Raw genomic sequence first — 15955 nt, 5'->3', positions numbered from 1 at the left:
CATGGTGGTCACTGTTTCTTGGAGTGTGGGGTGTGGTCCTGCGTTCTGGTGTGTGTTGTGGTGGTCACTGTTTCTTGGAGTGTGGGGTGTGGTCGCGTATTCTGGTGTATGTTGTCATGGTGGTCACTGTTTCTTGTAGTGTGGGATGTAGTTGCGTGTTCTGGTGTGTTTTGTCATGGTGGTCACTGTTTCTTGGAGTGTGGGGTGTGGTCCAGGGTGTAGGGGCTGCTGCCCCAGGCCTTCTGGCTTTTGTGGATTGGAATCCACATCTGCACCATGTGCAGGGTTCCTGCCCAGTCTCTGAAGCCCGCTAGTCCTTCTGGCCAGGTGTTCACTGTGCCTGCCTGCTGAGGGAGTGCTGGGGTCGTTTGACAGGCGGCACCCACACCCTGCAGGGCCACGTGCGCACGGACAGCCGTGGGAGTGCCTTCTCACTCGGCTTGCGGTGTGGGTCCTTGAGGCAAAGGGAAGGTGGAGTTTGCGGAAGGTCCTGGATGGTGAGTCAGAATGTGGGCATCTGGTCCCTAACACTGAGGATCCCTTTGCCAGGGCCTCCGGCAGGGGCCACGGTCCAAGCCGAGGCATTCGCTCCTCCTGTCCTTCCTCAGGCCCCACCGACCACAGCCTCCACTGCTTCCAGCATTTTCTTCCTGTTGGGATGGAGTCCCGCCTTGGGAAGCCTTCTGCCTGTGGGGGTTTCTTGCGGGTGTCCACTGAACAACTTGTGGGTCGTGTGTGTCCCAGCACCCTGTGTGCTCCCTGCCAGCCAGGGCCCAGGCAGTGCCTGGTGAGTGGGAGAGGGATGGCCATGCTGCCCTGTCCTCCCAAATGGTGTTGTCTCCAGACCTTCAGAGAGCAGACCAGAGGTGGCCTCAGACTCCAAAGCTCCTGGCTTTCCACTCTCGCCCTGTGCAGACAAGCAGTGCGAGAGGTGTTGTAAGGTTAGGGGGTGACACAGATTATCCCGTGCCAGGGAGCCCACAGCCTCCACCCAGGACCACGCCTGGCACGAGCACAGGGAGGTCGCAGAGGAGGCCGGAGCAGGGCGTGGCGGGAGGGCGCCATTGTGCAATGCCACGCCAGGCCTTGGGGAGCCCCTTGACGGGACCCACAGCTCCTGCATGGACGGTTTCACATCGTCATCATCACTGGAAAAGGACGGGGTCTTTAAAGGGGAGGCTCGAAGGTGGCTGAGAGTTGTGGCACCTGAGCTTTCCAGAAGTTGGCTCGAAATAATTGGTCAAGGTGTGCTGCTGGTGAGGGACGCCAGGGATGGGGCATCCTGCAGTGGTCAGACGCCATCCTGTGGGGAGGGACAGTGTCGTGTCCATCCGTGGTGACGCTGTCCTGTGTGGGGAGGGAGAGTGTGGCCTCCATCCCCGTGGTGACGCTGTCCTGTGTGGGGAGGGACAGTGTGGTCTCCGTGTGGTGACGCTGTCCTGTGTGGGGAGGGACAGTGTGGCCTCCATGATGTCCCCCACACTGTCCACATTGGAAGTGAAGCTGGTGTCCAGCAGCTGTCCGCTGGCAGGAAGGCTGGGAAGTCAGGCTGGCTGTGTCCAGCACCTCTTGGGGCACGGAGGAGTGTGGGGGAGACACTGTTGGAACGCAGGTGCGGACATTGCGACACTTGTGAAGATGTCAGCGTTGGTGGACGTTGGTGGACGTTCCAACCATCATGCCGGTTGCACCCTCCAGCGATGGGTCCTCGGTGCAGTGATCTCAAGCGTCACGTTTAGAGTCACTGCACCCTGTTGCTTCCAGACAGCCTCGGTAGCACTGAGTCCCCTCTTCCCTCTTCCTGGATGTACGTGGGGGCCATGCACCGTCTTTGGAGGTCGTTAATGTTTGAGTCTTTTCATCTCAGCTCCCTGCTTGGGTGTTTCTGGCGTTGCCATCTGAAAGAGTCCAGCCCTCTTGTCTTCAGGGCGGCCCGTGGTGTGGGTCACTGTGGTCGTTGCTCGCTCCGTGGTTAGCTGTCCTGTCCATGGTTAGATAGTTGGTTGCTCCTTGGTTTTCACTTAGAGATTTTGGCAAGAACATTACCAAGGTGAGCTTGGGAGCTTCTCGCCCTGCCAGTCTGGAGGCCCAGGCTGCTGTCACGGGGAAGGCGGCATAGCCCCACTCCCAGCTTGGCAGGAGGAGCTCCTCGTGTATGGCACATCATTCGCGGATTTTCTGTGACTCCTCTGTGGGTCCTTTGCCCATTTTCCGTCTTTTTTTTTTTGTATTTTTCCCTCGACTTTTAAGAGTTCTTCCAATTTCAAGAAGATTAATTATCTGTGATACGTATTGCAAATATTTTCAACCAGTTTGACATTTGTCTTTTGATTTTGCCATGCCAAAGTTTAAAAAAAGTTAGAGTTGACTTACTCTTTTAAAGATCGTGTTTGGATTTTGAGTCATAGTTTATTTTTCCATATGAACTTTAGAATCACCTTGTCTCGTTTGGGCTGGGCGGGGGCGGGCCGCTCGCAGGCAGTGGGATGGGGCCAGGGCTATTTCTGTGCTCGCTAGGAGAGGACTGACAGCTTTATGGCGCTGAGTCATGGTCCCTGGAAACAAGAGGGGTCTTTTCATGGACTCAAAGCTTTTGTTCGTTTCCTTCAGGAATGTCTTAAAGTTTTTCTCTGACACAATGTTCACATGTGCAAAAGGTCATTCGTGAGGTTACCTTTTTCCTTGCTTGTTGCATTGGAAGTGGGCCTTCTCTTCCAGCAGGCCTTCTGCTTGGTTGTTGTTGGTGTCTGTGATGGCACACATTTGGTTAAGCTACCTGAGAGAGGGAGGGACAGGTTAACTACATAGTAGTGTGAGGAACAAGAGGATTCATACAGTTTAACAATCCACTGTAAGATAGTTTGTTAACTATTCGGGGAAACGTTTTAATTGGAGTCTTACTGTAGAGATATTATACCAAAACAAAATCTGAGTGGGGCAAAAATGTTTTTTGTTTGTTTGTTTGTTTTGCTTTTTGGCTTTTTTTGAGATGGAGTCTTGCTCTGTGGTCCAGGCTGGAGTGCAGTGGCACAGCCTCAGCTCACTGCAGCCTCCACCTCCCGGGTTCAAGCGATTCTCCTGCCTCAGCCTCCCAAGTAGCTGGGACTACAGGTGTGTGCCACTACAGCCAGCTATTTTTAGCAGAGATGGGGTTTTACGATGTCGGCCAGGCTGGTCACGAACTCCTGATCTCGGGTGATCTGCTCCCCTTGGCCTCCCAGAGTGCTCGGATCACAAGTGTGAGCCACTGTGCTTGACCAAAAATGTTTAAAACAACATTAATTTTATTTTCTGATACAGACATGTATAGTCCTAATCTGAGGCACATGCAGGACTTTCTGTGCTGTATCACAGGTGGCGTCAGATGTCATGGCTTAAAGCAGCACCAGTGTGTTGTTTCATGCTTCTGTAGGGTGGAGATTGGGGCTCAGCCCACTGAGTCCTTTGCTGAGGTCTCACACGGCTGCAGTCACATTGCCTGTTCTCAGGGGGCTGTGTTCTCATCTGGAGGCCCAACTAGGCAGGGCCTGCTTTCAGACTGCCTCGGGTGCTTGGCAGATATCATTTTCCTGTGGTTGTAGGACTCATGGCTTCCTGCTGCACCAGAGCCCATGGGAGAGAGACTGCCCTCTGCTTATAGCCTCGGACCTTTAGACTCACTCTGGAGTGGCTCATGGATAAGATGAGACCCACCCAGGATTATCTCCCTTTCGATTAACTTAAGATCAGCTGGAGATGGAGATTCATTATGTCTGCCTGACCCTTTCACCTTTGCCTCAGCCTAGGCATGGGAGTGCCGTCTGCCCCGGTTCATAGGTCCCGCCTGCCCTGAGGACGGGAATTACCCTGGATGCGAATGCCAGGGTGTGGGGAGCCCTGTGGGCCTGCTGGAATCCTACATTACAATTTTCTGACAAATGGTTGTTGACTTTATTGAAGAACTTCTCAGTAAACTTAAAAAAAAAAAAAACCTTCATTTATTCCTTCTCCATCATTTTTTCTTTCCTATGTACATCCAGAATTTTGACTCGTAGCATATTTTCCTCCCTGAAGAACTCTTTAAACATGACTTACAGGGCACGTCTACTTTTTTGTGTGAGAAAGTTTATTTTTCTTTCACTTTTGAAGGATGATTTTGCTGCGCACATGATTGGAGGGGCGGGGCGGGGGGTTATCCCTCCACCCTCTTCTTGCTGGTGTGGTTCCTGTTGACAAGTTCACTCTAGTTCCTGTCCTTGTTCCTCTAGAGCTAAGATGTACTTTTTCTTTTCTTGCTTCTTTCAATATTTTCTTTGTTTGTGATTTTCTACAATTGGGATATGATCTGTCTAGGTATGGATTGTTTGGTATTTATTCTCTTGATATTCTCTGGGCTTCATGGATCTGTAGTTTGGTGTCTGACACTAATTTTGGAAGTTTTCAAAGCTCTTATATGTTGCAGCCGTAACTGGAATTCTTTATTTGCCAGGAACTATAAAGATAATCATTAGATTTTTTTTGATCTGTTGGTATGATCAGTTGTATTAGCGGTTTTCCTAACAGTGAATCATCCATGTATGTATAGAATAGTCCACTTGCTTACTATGTGTGAAGTTTTTAATGTGCTGCTGGATCTTTGGGGTGTGTGTGTCACAGCACACACGAGTGCACACGTGAGACTGGCTTGAAGGTTTCCCTTTTGCACATATGCTGTCTTCATCCTGTTTATATTACCAATGTTGTGTTTGTCTCATAATAGAAACTTAGAGCTTTCCTTCTTGTGCTGTGATCCAGAGCTGTGCTGTGTAGTAATGTAGCCTCTAACCACGTGATTATTAAAATTTAAATGAACTAAAATTACATACAATAAAAAAATTGTTCAGTCACCAGTAGCCTCATTTAAAGGACAGACGTGGCTAGTGCAGATCTAGAACACGTCCATCACTGCAGAACGTGCTGAGACTTCCTGCGTTGGTGGAAACATTCCGTCATCTGCACCGACCAGTCCTGTAGCAACAGCGTAGGTGGCTTTTGAGCGTGTGTGTGTGTAGGTGTGCCCGTACGCATAGGCGTGTGGTATGTGTGTGGGTGCATTTGCGTGCCTGGGCATGGGTGGTGTGTGGTGCATGTGTGTGTGCTGCGTATGTGTGGCGTGGTGGGTGTGTGTGCCTGCACGTGTGTGGCATGTGTGTTTGGGTGTGGTGTATGTGTGGTGTCTATGTGTTTGTGTGTGTGATGTGTGTAGTATGTGTGTGTGTGTGTGTGGTGTCTGTGGCGTGTGTGTGGTGCATGTGTGGCGTGGTGGGTGTGTGTGCCTGCGCGTGTGTTTGGGTGTGGTGTGTGTGTGGTGTCTGTTGTGTGGTGTGTGTGTGGTGTGTCTGTGGTGTGTGTGTTGCATATGTGTGGTGTGGTGGGTGTGTGTGCCTGCACGTGTGTTTGGGTGTGGTGTGTGTGTGTGGTGTGGTGTGTCTGTTGTGTGTGGTATGTGTGGTGTCTGTTGTGTGTGTTGTGTGTGTGGTGTGTGGTGTGTGTCTGTAGTGTGTGTGTGGTGCGTATGTGTGGCGTGGTGGGTGTGTGTGCCTGCACGTGTGTGGCATATGTGTTGGGGTGGTGTGTGCGTGGTGTGGTGTGTCTTGTGTGTGTGGTGTGTCTGTGGTGTGTGTGTTTTGTGTGCGTGTACTGTGTGTGGTGCATGTGTGTGGTGCGTATGTGTGGCGTGGTGGGTGTGTGTGCCTTGCACGTGTGTGGCATGTGTGTTTGGGTGTGGTGTGTGTGGTGTGGTGTGTCTTGTGTGTGTTGTGTGTGTGTTGTGTGTGTGTTGTGTGTGTGTTGTGTGTGTGGTGTGTGTGTTGCATATTTGTGGCGTGGTGGGTGTGTGTGCCTGCACATGTGGGTGTGGTGTGTGTGTGTGGTGTGGTGTGTCTGTTGTGTGTGGTATGTGTGGTGTGTGCATGTTGTGTGTGGTGTGTGTATGTTGTGTGTTGTGTGTGTGTGGTGTATCTGTGGTGTGTGTGTGTGGTGCGTATGTGTGGCGTGGTGGGTGTGTGTGCCTTGCACGTGTGTGGCATGTGTGTTTGGGTGTGGTGTGTGTGGTGTGGTGTGTCTTGTGTGTGTTGTGTGTGTGTTGTGTGTGTGTTGTGTGTGTGTTGTGTGTGTGGTGTGTGTGTTGCATATTTGTGGCGTGGTGGGTGTGTGTGCCTGCACATGTGGGTGTGGTGTGTGTGTGTGGTGTGGTGTGTCTGTTGTGTGTGGTATGTGTGGTGTGTGCATGTTGTGTGTGGTGTGTGTATGTTGTGTGTTGTGTGTGTGTGGTGTATCTGTGGTGTGTGTGTGTGGTGCGTATGTGTGGCGTGGTGGGTGTGTGCCTGCACGTGTGTGGCGTGTGTGTTTTTGGGTGTGGTGTGTGGTGTGGTCTGTCTTGTGTGTGTTGTGTGTGTGGTGTGTCTGTGGTGTTTTGTGTGCGTGTACTGCGTGTGGTGCATGTGTGTGTGGTGCATATGTGTGGCATGGTGGGTGTGTGTGCCTGCACGTGTGTGGCATATGTGTTGGGGTGGTGTGTGCGTGGTGTGGTGTGTCTTGTGTGTTGTGTGTGTGGTGTGTCTGTGGTGTGTTTTGTGTGCGTGTACTGTGTGTGGTGCGTGTGTGTGGTGCGTATGTGTGGCGTGGGTGTGTGTGCCTGTACGTGTGTGGCATGTGTTTTTGGGTGTGGTGTGTGTGGTGTGGTGTGTCTTGTGTGTGTTGTGTCTGTGGTGTGTTTTGTGTGCGTGTACTGTGTGTGGTGCATGTGTGTGTAGTGCATATGTGTGGCATGGTGGGTGTGTGTGCCTGCACGTGTGTGGCATATGTGTTGGGGTGATGTGTGCGTGGTGTGGTGTGTCTTGTGTGTGTTGTGTGTGGTGTGTCTGTGGTGTGTTTTGTGCGCGTGTACTGTGTGGTGCGTGTGTGTGGTGCGTATGTGTGGCGTGGTGGGTGTGTGTGCCTGCATGTGTGTGGCATGTATGTTTGGGTGTGGTGTGTGTGGTGTGGTGTGTCTTGTGTGTGTTGTGTGTGTGGTGTGTTTTGTGCGCGTGTACTGTGTGGTGCGTGTGTGTGGTGCGTGTGTGTGGTGTGGTGGGTGTGTGCGCCTACACGTGTGTGGCATGTGTGTTTGGGTGTGGTGTGTGGTGTGTGTGTGGTGTGTGTGGTGTGTCTGTGGTGTGTGTGTGTTTTGTGCGTGTACTGTGTGTGGTGCGTGTGTGTGGTGCGCATGTGTGGCGTGGTGGGTGTGTGTGCGGCATGTGTGTTTGGGTGTGGTGTGTGTGGTGTGTCTTGTGTGTGTTGTGTGTGGTGTGTCTGTGGTGTGTGTTTTGTGTTAGTGTCCAGCGTGTGGTGCGTGTGTGTGTGGTGCGTATGTGTGGCGTGGTGGGTGTGTGTGCCTGCACGTGTGTCGCATGTGTGTTGGGGTGGTTGTCTTTGCTGGCTCACTTGTAGCAGCTCTTCCTGAGGTGGGGACTCTGCCCCACAGCTGCCTGCCTAGAGCTCTCTGGGGGGCAGTCCCCCTCCCAGCCCTGCAGGCTGTACGAGATTCTCCATGGTTCTCCCCTTCTGCCATTTGCCGTTTGTGATTGCTCTTAGTGACAGGCAATTATTTAAGATGCTGGCCAAAGTGGCTTTCATTTTCTTCTTACTAAGGCCTTTAAAATTAAGAGTTAAAAAATTTGAAAGTAATGCATGATGATTATAGGCATGTTAGAAATAAAGAAAAGGAAAAGAAATACCTCTGCCTCAAATACCCACTCTGACCTTTGGGCATTTTTTTGTCTGTTTCCCTTTTCCTGTTGAGAATACTGTTGGGAGTGCTGGCAGCGCTCAGTGTGAGGGGCTCCTGTGACACGCTGGCACCCTTTCTGGAGACTCCGCAGACCCTTGGCGGCCAGCTGTTTCTTTGCATTGGCCACAGCGAGGAAGAGGGCCAGGGCACTCCGTTTCTGCAGGGCCACGTCTGCAGGTGGCCATGTGGACTACTTGCTGCCGGTGGGGGCTTGTGTGAGGTGTGATTTATTTTGTGTTCAATCCATTTTTTTAGGGTATAAGTGTCTTCCATGTCCGTGTGTGCTCATTGTAAATCTTTACTTTGGTAACATATACCTAACATAATACTTGTTATTTTAATCACTGGTAAGTGTGTAGTTCACTGTTGTCCTCACCTACATTGCGGTGTTCGTTGTTGAGTTTGTAACTCACTGCCTTTCTTACCCACATTGCGGTGTTTGTTGGTGAGTGTGTAGTTCACTGCTGTCCTTACCCACATTGTGGTGTTTGTTGGTGAGAGTGTAGCTCACTGCTGTCCTTACCCACATTGTGTGTTTGTTGGTGCGCGTGTAGCTCACTGCCTTTCTTACCCACATTGTGGTGTTTGTCACTGGCACCCTGTCTATCTCCACATCATGTTTTATCATCCAATAAATTTGTTTTTGGTGCTTCCCTCTCCATTCCTTCCGTGGACGCCCTGTGTAACTTTCTTTATTGAGGAGTCTTCTGTAATATTCTTCTGCGGAATTCTAATTGTAATTCTCTTATAAATGATGCTATTATGAACTTCTTTGTTGACAGAGCATTTTTGCTGTGTAGAATTACTTTTTTTAGGACTGACTCCCAGATATAGAGTTCCACATTTAAAAGGAATGAGTTTGTGTGTGTTTTTTTTAACATTTCCCATATTTTGATGGTTTTTGTATTATTCTTTGATACCAAGAGAAGAATTTTTGGGTGTTTAAGAGAAAAGAAGGCATGTGCTTTATTTCGTATGGTGGCTGAACACACGTGGAGCTGCTTGGCCTGTGGGCTGAAATTTGAGCATTTCTTTAAGACCTAGTTTGTTTATCTTTTATTCTCACTTCAGTGGTTTTAAAAATAACTACATTAACCAAACATGGGCTGTACCTCCAAGGCCAGAGCTGCTCCTGGGAAAGGGTCCAGTCTCTCTGGTTTATGCCTATCACCCAGTGGGACAGCCACATGGACGTGGTGTGGCGGCGTGGTGGCAGGGCCCAGCAAAGACCAGTTTGGGCAGGATTAATGGCCCTCAATTAAAGGGTGTCATGGTAGGCAGGGTCTAATTTTATAAAAGCTTCTGGCACATGTACATTAAAAATTTCATTTTTGCCTTTGACCTTGCAGAAGAGGACGCTCAAGTGTGTGTGCAGTGCGTGTGTGTGCAGTGCGTGTGTGTGCAGTGCGTGTGTGTGCATGTGTGTGTGCATACACCTGTGTTTGTGTGCAGGCTCCTGTGCGTGTGTGCATGTGTGTGCATGTGTGTGCGTGTGTGTGTGCATGTGTGTGTGTGCATGTAAGTGTGTGTGTATGCACGTGCACTTGCTTGTGTTTTCATGGCCGAGGGTTTATTTTCTAGCAACTTGAAGCCCTAAGTGACAGAACCTTTTCTGTTCTTCTCAGTGTTTCTGCTACTGTCCTCTCCCTCTTCTCTCAGAGAGTCTCAGGAGATGTGTCAGGGGGTCTGGATGTTGTCTGTCAGCTCATCCACAAGGACTCAGGCGTCTCCCCTGTTCCTGCAGGTGGTGGGAAGTTTCTATACCCAGATTTTCTTCATTGAGGATATTGTGGTTTGTTGTGAAAGTCCTTATGTTCAGTGGGATAAAATTTGAGTCACATATTAGGATACTATATTGTCATTTCAGTTGTGAATTTTAAGAAATTACATAATTTCTTCCACGTCTTCAGGAACGCATTAGGCAAGTTAAACAATAGTGTTACATGTTGGATGGGGATGTTTTTATATGCGGAGCATTTGTAAAAACTATATTAACGTCTCTGTGCATTGCGTGTGTCTGCTCGTTCCTGTTTCCAGTGTTTTGTCCTTTGGTGCATGCTGGGGGGCTGTGCTACGCGTAGTGACTCTGGGTCTTTGGTGTGTGCTGTGGGGCTGTGGTATGCATAGTGGCTCTGGGCCTGTGGTTTGTGCTGTGGGGCTGTGGTACGCGTAGTGGCTCTGGGTCTTTGGTGCATGCTGTGGGGTTGTGGTATGCTTACTGACTCTGGGCCTTTTGGGCAGGTCTCAGATTTACTGTCTGTTTTAATTTCAATTGCGGTTTCTGTTTCGATTTTGCTTGGGTTGGGCGTCTGGGACCTACCCTTCCTACTGCTAGGGTCAGTACTTTCTCTTTTTTTCATTTTATATGAGGTGAGTAAAGTGCAGTTCTCAGATGTGTGGAGCCCCAGCGTGTGGCTCGGCTGCTTGAGTGGCGCTGTGGCTATGGAGATTCCCCCCGCCTTTTTAATGTGGTCAAATAGGTATAACATTTTCCATCTTAACCATGTTTAAGGGTGCAGTTCAGTGGCATGAAATGCATTCATAATGTTGCGTAACCATCACTGCCATCCATCTCCAGATCTCTTTTTATCTTGTAAAACTGCAGCTCTGTTCTCGTTAAACACTGAATCCCCATCCACCCCCAGCTCCTTCGTCACCAACATTTTACTTTCTGTCTCCATGAATCTGATGACTCCAGATACCTCACATGAGTGGGATCATACAATCTTTGTCTTTTTGTGTTTGGCTTATTTTCCTTAGCATAATGTTCTCAAGGTTGTTGCATAGTCAGAACACCCTTCCTTTTTAAGGGTGAATTATGTGGATAGACCACGTTTTATCAATTTATCCATGGAGGGACACTTGGGTTTCTTCTACCTGTTGGCTGACTGTGGGTGTACAGATATCTGTTTAAGTTCCTGCTTTCAGTTCTTTAGGGAATTTATTAGTTCGTTTTCATCCTGCTGATAAAGACATACCTGAGAGTGGGAAGAAAAAGGCTTAATTAGACTTTTAGTTCCACATGGCTGGGGAGGCCTCAGAATCATGGCAGCAGACAAAAGGCACTTCTTCAATGGTGGCAGCAAGAGAAAATGAGAGAAAAGCAAAAGCGGAAACCTCTGATAAGCCTATCAGATCTCTTGAGACTTATTCACTATCATGGGAATAGTACAGGAAAGACTAGCCCCCATGATTCAATTACCTCCCCTGGGTTCTTCCCACAGCAGGTGGGAATTCTGGGAGATACAGTTCCAGTGCGATTTGGGTGAGGACACAGCCAAACCATATCATTCCATGCCGGCCCCTCCAAACCTCATGTCCTCACATTTCAAAACCAGTTATGCCTTCCCAACAGTCTCCCAAAGTCTTAACTCATTGCAGCATTAACCCAAAAGTCCACAGTCCAAAGTCTTATCTGAGACAAGGCAAGTCCCTTCCATGTATGAGCTTGTAGAATCAAAAGCAAGCTAGTTAATTCCTAGATACAATGGGGGTACAGCTATTGGGTAAATACAGCCGTTCCAAATGGGAGAAATTGGCCAAAACAGAGGGGTTACAGGGCCCATGCAAGTCCAGAATCCAGCAGGGCAGTCACCTGTTAAAGCTCCAAAATGATGTCCTTTGACTCCAGGTCTCACATCTAGGTCACACTGATGCAAGAGGTGTGCTCCCACAATCTTGGGCAGCTCTGCCCCTGCGGTTCTGCAGGGTACAGCCTCCCTCCCAGCTGCTTTCATGGGCTGGCATTGAGTGTCTGCGGCTCTCCCAGGCACACAGTGCAAGCTTTTGGTGGATCTACCATTCTGGGGTCTGGAGGATGGTGGCTCTCTTCTCACACCTACACTAGGCTGTGCCCCAGTAGAGACTCTGTGTGGGGACTCTGACCCCACATTTCCCTTCTGCACTGCCCTAGCAGAGGTTCTCCATGGGGGCCCCACCCCTGCAGCAAACTTTTGCCTAGACATCCAGGCATTTTCATACATCTTCTGAAATCTGGGTGGAGGTTCCCAAACCTCAGTTCTTGACTTCTGTGCACCTGAAGGCTCAACACCACTGGAAGCTGCCAAGGCTTGGGGCTTCCACCCTCTAAAGCCACAGCCCAAGCTGTATGTTGGCCCCTTTTAGCCATGGCTGGAGTGGCTGGGATACAGGTCACCAAGTCCCTAGGCTGCACATATCATGTGGACCCTCGGCCTGGCCTATGAAACCAGTTTTTCTTCCTGGGTCTCTGGGCCTGTGATGGGAGGTGCTGCCAGGAAGGTCTCTGACATGGCCTGGAGACATTTTCCCCATGATCTTGGGGATTAACGCCAGGCTGCTTGCCAAATTTCTGCAGCTGACTTGAGTTTCTCCCCAGAAAGTGGGTTTTTCTTTTCTATCACATATTCAGGCTGCAAATTTTCCAAGCTTTTATGCTCTGCTTCCCTTATAAAACTGATCTCCTTTAACAGTACTCAAGTAACCTCTTGAATGTTTTGCTGTTTAGAAATTCCTTCCACCAGATACCCTAAATCATCTCTCAAGTTCAAAGCTCCACACATCTCTAGGCAGGGGCAAAATGCTGCCAGTCTCTTCGCTAAAACATAACAAGAGTCACCTTCACTCCAGTTCCCAACAAGTTCCTCATCTCCACTTGAGACCACCTCAGCCTGGATTTTGCTGTCCATATTGCTATCAGCATTTTGGGCAACGCCATTCAACGGGTCTCTAGGAAGTTCCAAACTTTCCCACATTTTCCTGTCTTCTCATCCCTTCAAACTGTTCCAACCTCTGCCTGTTACCCAGTTCCAAAGTCTCTTCCACATTTTTGGGTATCTTTTCAGCAACACCCCACTCCTGGTACCAGTTTACTGTATTCGTTTGTTTTCACACTGCCAATAAAGACGTACCCGAGACTGGGAAGAAAAAGAGTTTAATTGGAGTTACAGTTCCACATGGCTGGGGAGGCTCCAGAATCATGGCAGGAGGTGAAAGGCACTTCTTAAATATGGCAGTGGCAAGAGAAAATGAGAAGGAAGCAAAAGCAGAAACCCCTGATGAACCCATCAGATCTCGTGAGACTTATTCACTCTCACAGGAATAGCACGGGAAAGACTGGCCCCCATGATTCAATTACATCCCCCTGGGTCCCTCCCACAACACATGGGAATTCTGAGAGATAAAATTCAAGTTGAGATGTAGGTGGAGACACAGCCAAACCATATCGGGAATATAGCCAGCAGTGGAATTGCTTGACTGTATAGTAATTCTGTTTAATTTTCGGAGAAGGTGCCATTTTTCTTCATAGTGATGGCACCATGTTACATTCCCACCAGCAGTGCACAAGGGATCCCATTTCTCCACCTCATCCCAATACTTGTTGTTTTCTCTTTTTGATTTTAATGTTTTATTTTGTATAATATCCATCCTGATGAGTGTGAAATGGTGTTTCATTATGGTTTTCATTTGCATTTCCTTAATGATTAGTGATAATGAACATCCTTTCATGTACTTGTTGACCGTTTCATATGTCTCCTTTAGAAAACTGTCGTTCAAGTCCTTTTCCCATTTTAATGGGGTTGTATGTCGTTTTGTTGTTGAGTTGTAGGAGGTTTAAAAATACGTTCTGAATATTAACCCATTATCAGACACGTAACTTGCAGATGTTCTCTTCCATCCTGTGGTTTGTCTTTCATCCTATTGATAGTGGCTTTTGATGCACAAAAGTTAAGTTTGATGTCCAGCTTGTCTATTTTTTCTTTTGTTGCCTGTGCTTTTGATATTGCATTTAAGAAGTCGTTGTCAAATCCAATGTCACAAAGTTTCTCACCTATGTTTTTTCTAAGAATTTTATAGTTTTAGATTTTGATTCATTTTGAGTTAATTTTTATATATGGTGTAAGGTAAGAAACCAGCTTCATTCTTTTGCATGCGGTTATCCAGCCTCATTTGTTGAAAGGACTGTTCTTTTACCCAGTGAATGGTTTTGGCACCACTGTCAAAAATCGTTTGACCAAATATACAAGGCTCTTTATTCCATTCCATTGGTCCACATGTCTGTCTTGTGCCAGGACCACACTGTTTTGGCTGCTTACTGTAGGTTGTAGTAAGTTCCATATAAGGAAGTGTGAGGTCTCCAATTTGTTCTTCTTTTTCAAGACTATTTTTGGCTATTCAGGGTCCCATGAGATTCCATGTGAATTTTAGCATGAATTTTTCTATTTCTGCAAAAAAAAAGTCATTGGGATTTTTATATAAATGGAATCGAATCTGCAGATCCTTTGGGTAGCATCAGCATCTTAAGGACATTAACTCTTCCAGTTTGTGAACCTGGAATGGATATCTGAATTTCTTTCATCAACATTTTGTGGTTTTCAGTCTTTTGCCTCCTTGGTTTTCAAGTCTTTTGCCTCCTTGGTTAAGCTTATTTCTAAGTTTTTTATTCTTTTTGATGCTGTTATAAATGCGATTTTTAAAAGATTTCTTTTCAGATTGTTCATTGTTAGTGTATAGAAACACCACTGTTGTTTGTGTGTTGATCTTATATCCTGCCACATTGCTGAATTGCTGAATTTTTGTAATGGAGTCTCACTCTGTCACCCACACTGGAGTGCAGTGGCACTGTCTTGGCTCACTGCAACCTCTGCCTCCGGATTCAGGCGATTCTGCTGCCTCAGCCTCCCGAGTAGCTGGGACCACAGGCATGCACCACCACGCCTGGCTAATTTTTTGTATTTTTAGTAGAGACTGGGTTTTGTCATGCTGGCCAGGCTGATCTTGAACTCCTAACCTCAGGTGATCCACCCGCCTCGGCCTCCCAAAGTGCTGGGATTGCGGGTCTGAGCCACCACGCCCGGCCTTATTTCTGTGAATTTTTTGGTGGAATTTTTAGGGTTTTGTATGCATAAGAACATGTAGTCTGTGAACAGAGATAATTTTACTTCTTCTGTTCCCATTCGGGTACCTTTTCATTCATTTTCTTGCCTAATCGCCCAGGCTTGGCCTCCCCGTGCAGTGTTGAATGGCAGTGATGAGCGCGGGCATGCTGGTCTCGTTCCTACTCTTAGAGGGAAAGCTTTCTGTCGTCCACTATGGAGTGTGTTCACTGTGGGTGGTAATCTGTAGGCACATTCTCTCTCAGAGGTCCTTCCTTTCCTTTTGTGTCTAGAAAGACTCTTTTTCTCCCACGACGGCAGCTATTTGCTTATTTTCTCTCCTGATTCCTTTGTGGTTTCGAGTCTTATGTTCATCTCCTGAATCCATCTGGAGTTTAATTTCTTTGTGGAATAAAGAAAGGATCTAATATAGCATTTTAAAAGTAAATATTTAACTAGTCCTAGTATTCCCTGTCAATTATTGCCTCTTCCCTCAGCAGCATGAAGTGCCTCAGTCTCTCCTGCTGACGTCTCTGCATTCCAAAGCAACAAATGGGAAGTGTTGGGCCTTCTGGGGGCGGCTGTGGGCCAGGCTGCCTCTGTCTGCTTGGTCTCTCCTGCAGGTGTTCTCTGTTAGGGGCTGTACAGCAAACACACTAAGGATCAGCTCAGTTTTTTTAGTACTTCCCACTAAAATGGAATCATTTTATATGGTCTGTTCCCCCTTCCCTTAAGAATATGCGCTATAGAAGTACAGATCACTCCAGCTCCCACTGCCCAGAGAGAACCCTTGTCCATGTGGGACGAACGTCCTAGTCTGCAGAGCTCCAGCAGGGAGGACAGGCTGTGCTTCACCAGTTAAATTTAATCCTGCTCAGATTGTCAGGAGAAACAGACACTGAAGTGAAACTCAAGAAACTTCTGAATTTGAGATAAATATTTATTGGTGCAAGAGATAAATTTCTACAGTTCCTCTAAGGATGAGAAAACTTTTCTCAACTTTAAGAATATAGAGTTTAAGAATACATCTTAGTTTTATTTTTTTATTTATTTTCATTTTTTATTATACTTTAAGTTCTAGGGTACATGTGCATAACATGCAGGTTTGTTACATATGTATACTTGTGCCATGTTGGTGTGCTGTACCCATCAACTCGTCAGCACCCATCAATTCATTATTTATATCATGTATAACTCCCAATGCAATCCCTCCCCCCTCCCCCCTCCCCATGATAGGCCCCAGTGTGTGATGTTCCCCTTCCCGAGTCCAAGTGATCTCATTGTTCAATTCCCACCTATGAGTGAGAACATG

The 15955-nt window shown here is 47.8% G+C and overlaps 1 protein-coding gene across 2 annotated transcripts in view; it reads left to right on the top strand.

The window, feature by feature from the left end:
• The window catches only part of INPP5A (inositol polyphosphate-5-phosphatase A), a 242348-nt gene that overhangs the window by 51615 nt on the left and 174778 nt on the right, over positions 1-15955 (top strand). Inside the window, exon 1 of one of the 2 annotated variants that reach the window (XM_017893833.1) lies at positions 4314-4332. The exons of the other annotated variant lie outside the window; for it this stretch is intronic. The gene's annotated coding sequence lies outside the window, so the exon portion shown is untranslated. Of the gene's footprint in view, positions 1-4313; positions 4333-15955 lie in introns of those variants that run through there. 2 annotated transcript variants of the gene reach the window in all.

The sequence above is a fragment of the Rhinopithecus bieti genome, unplaced genomic scaffold (assembly GCF_001698545.2).
Source record: "Rhinopithecus bieti isolate Rb0 unplaced genomic scaffold, ASM169854v2 scaffold_24263, whole genome shotgun sequence".
NCBI lineage: Eukaryota > Metazoa > Chordata > Mammalia > Primates > Cercopithecidae > Rhinopithecus > Rhinopithecus bieti.
This window is presented reverse-complemented; position numbering and strand designations above follow the sequence as displayed.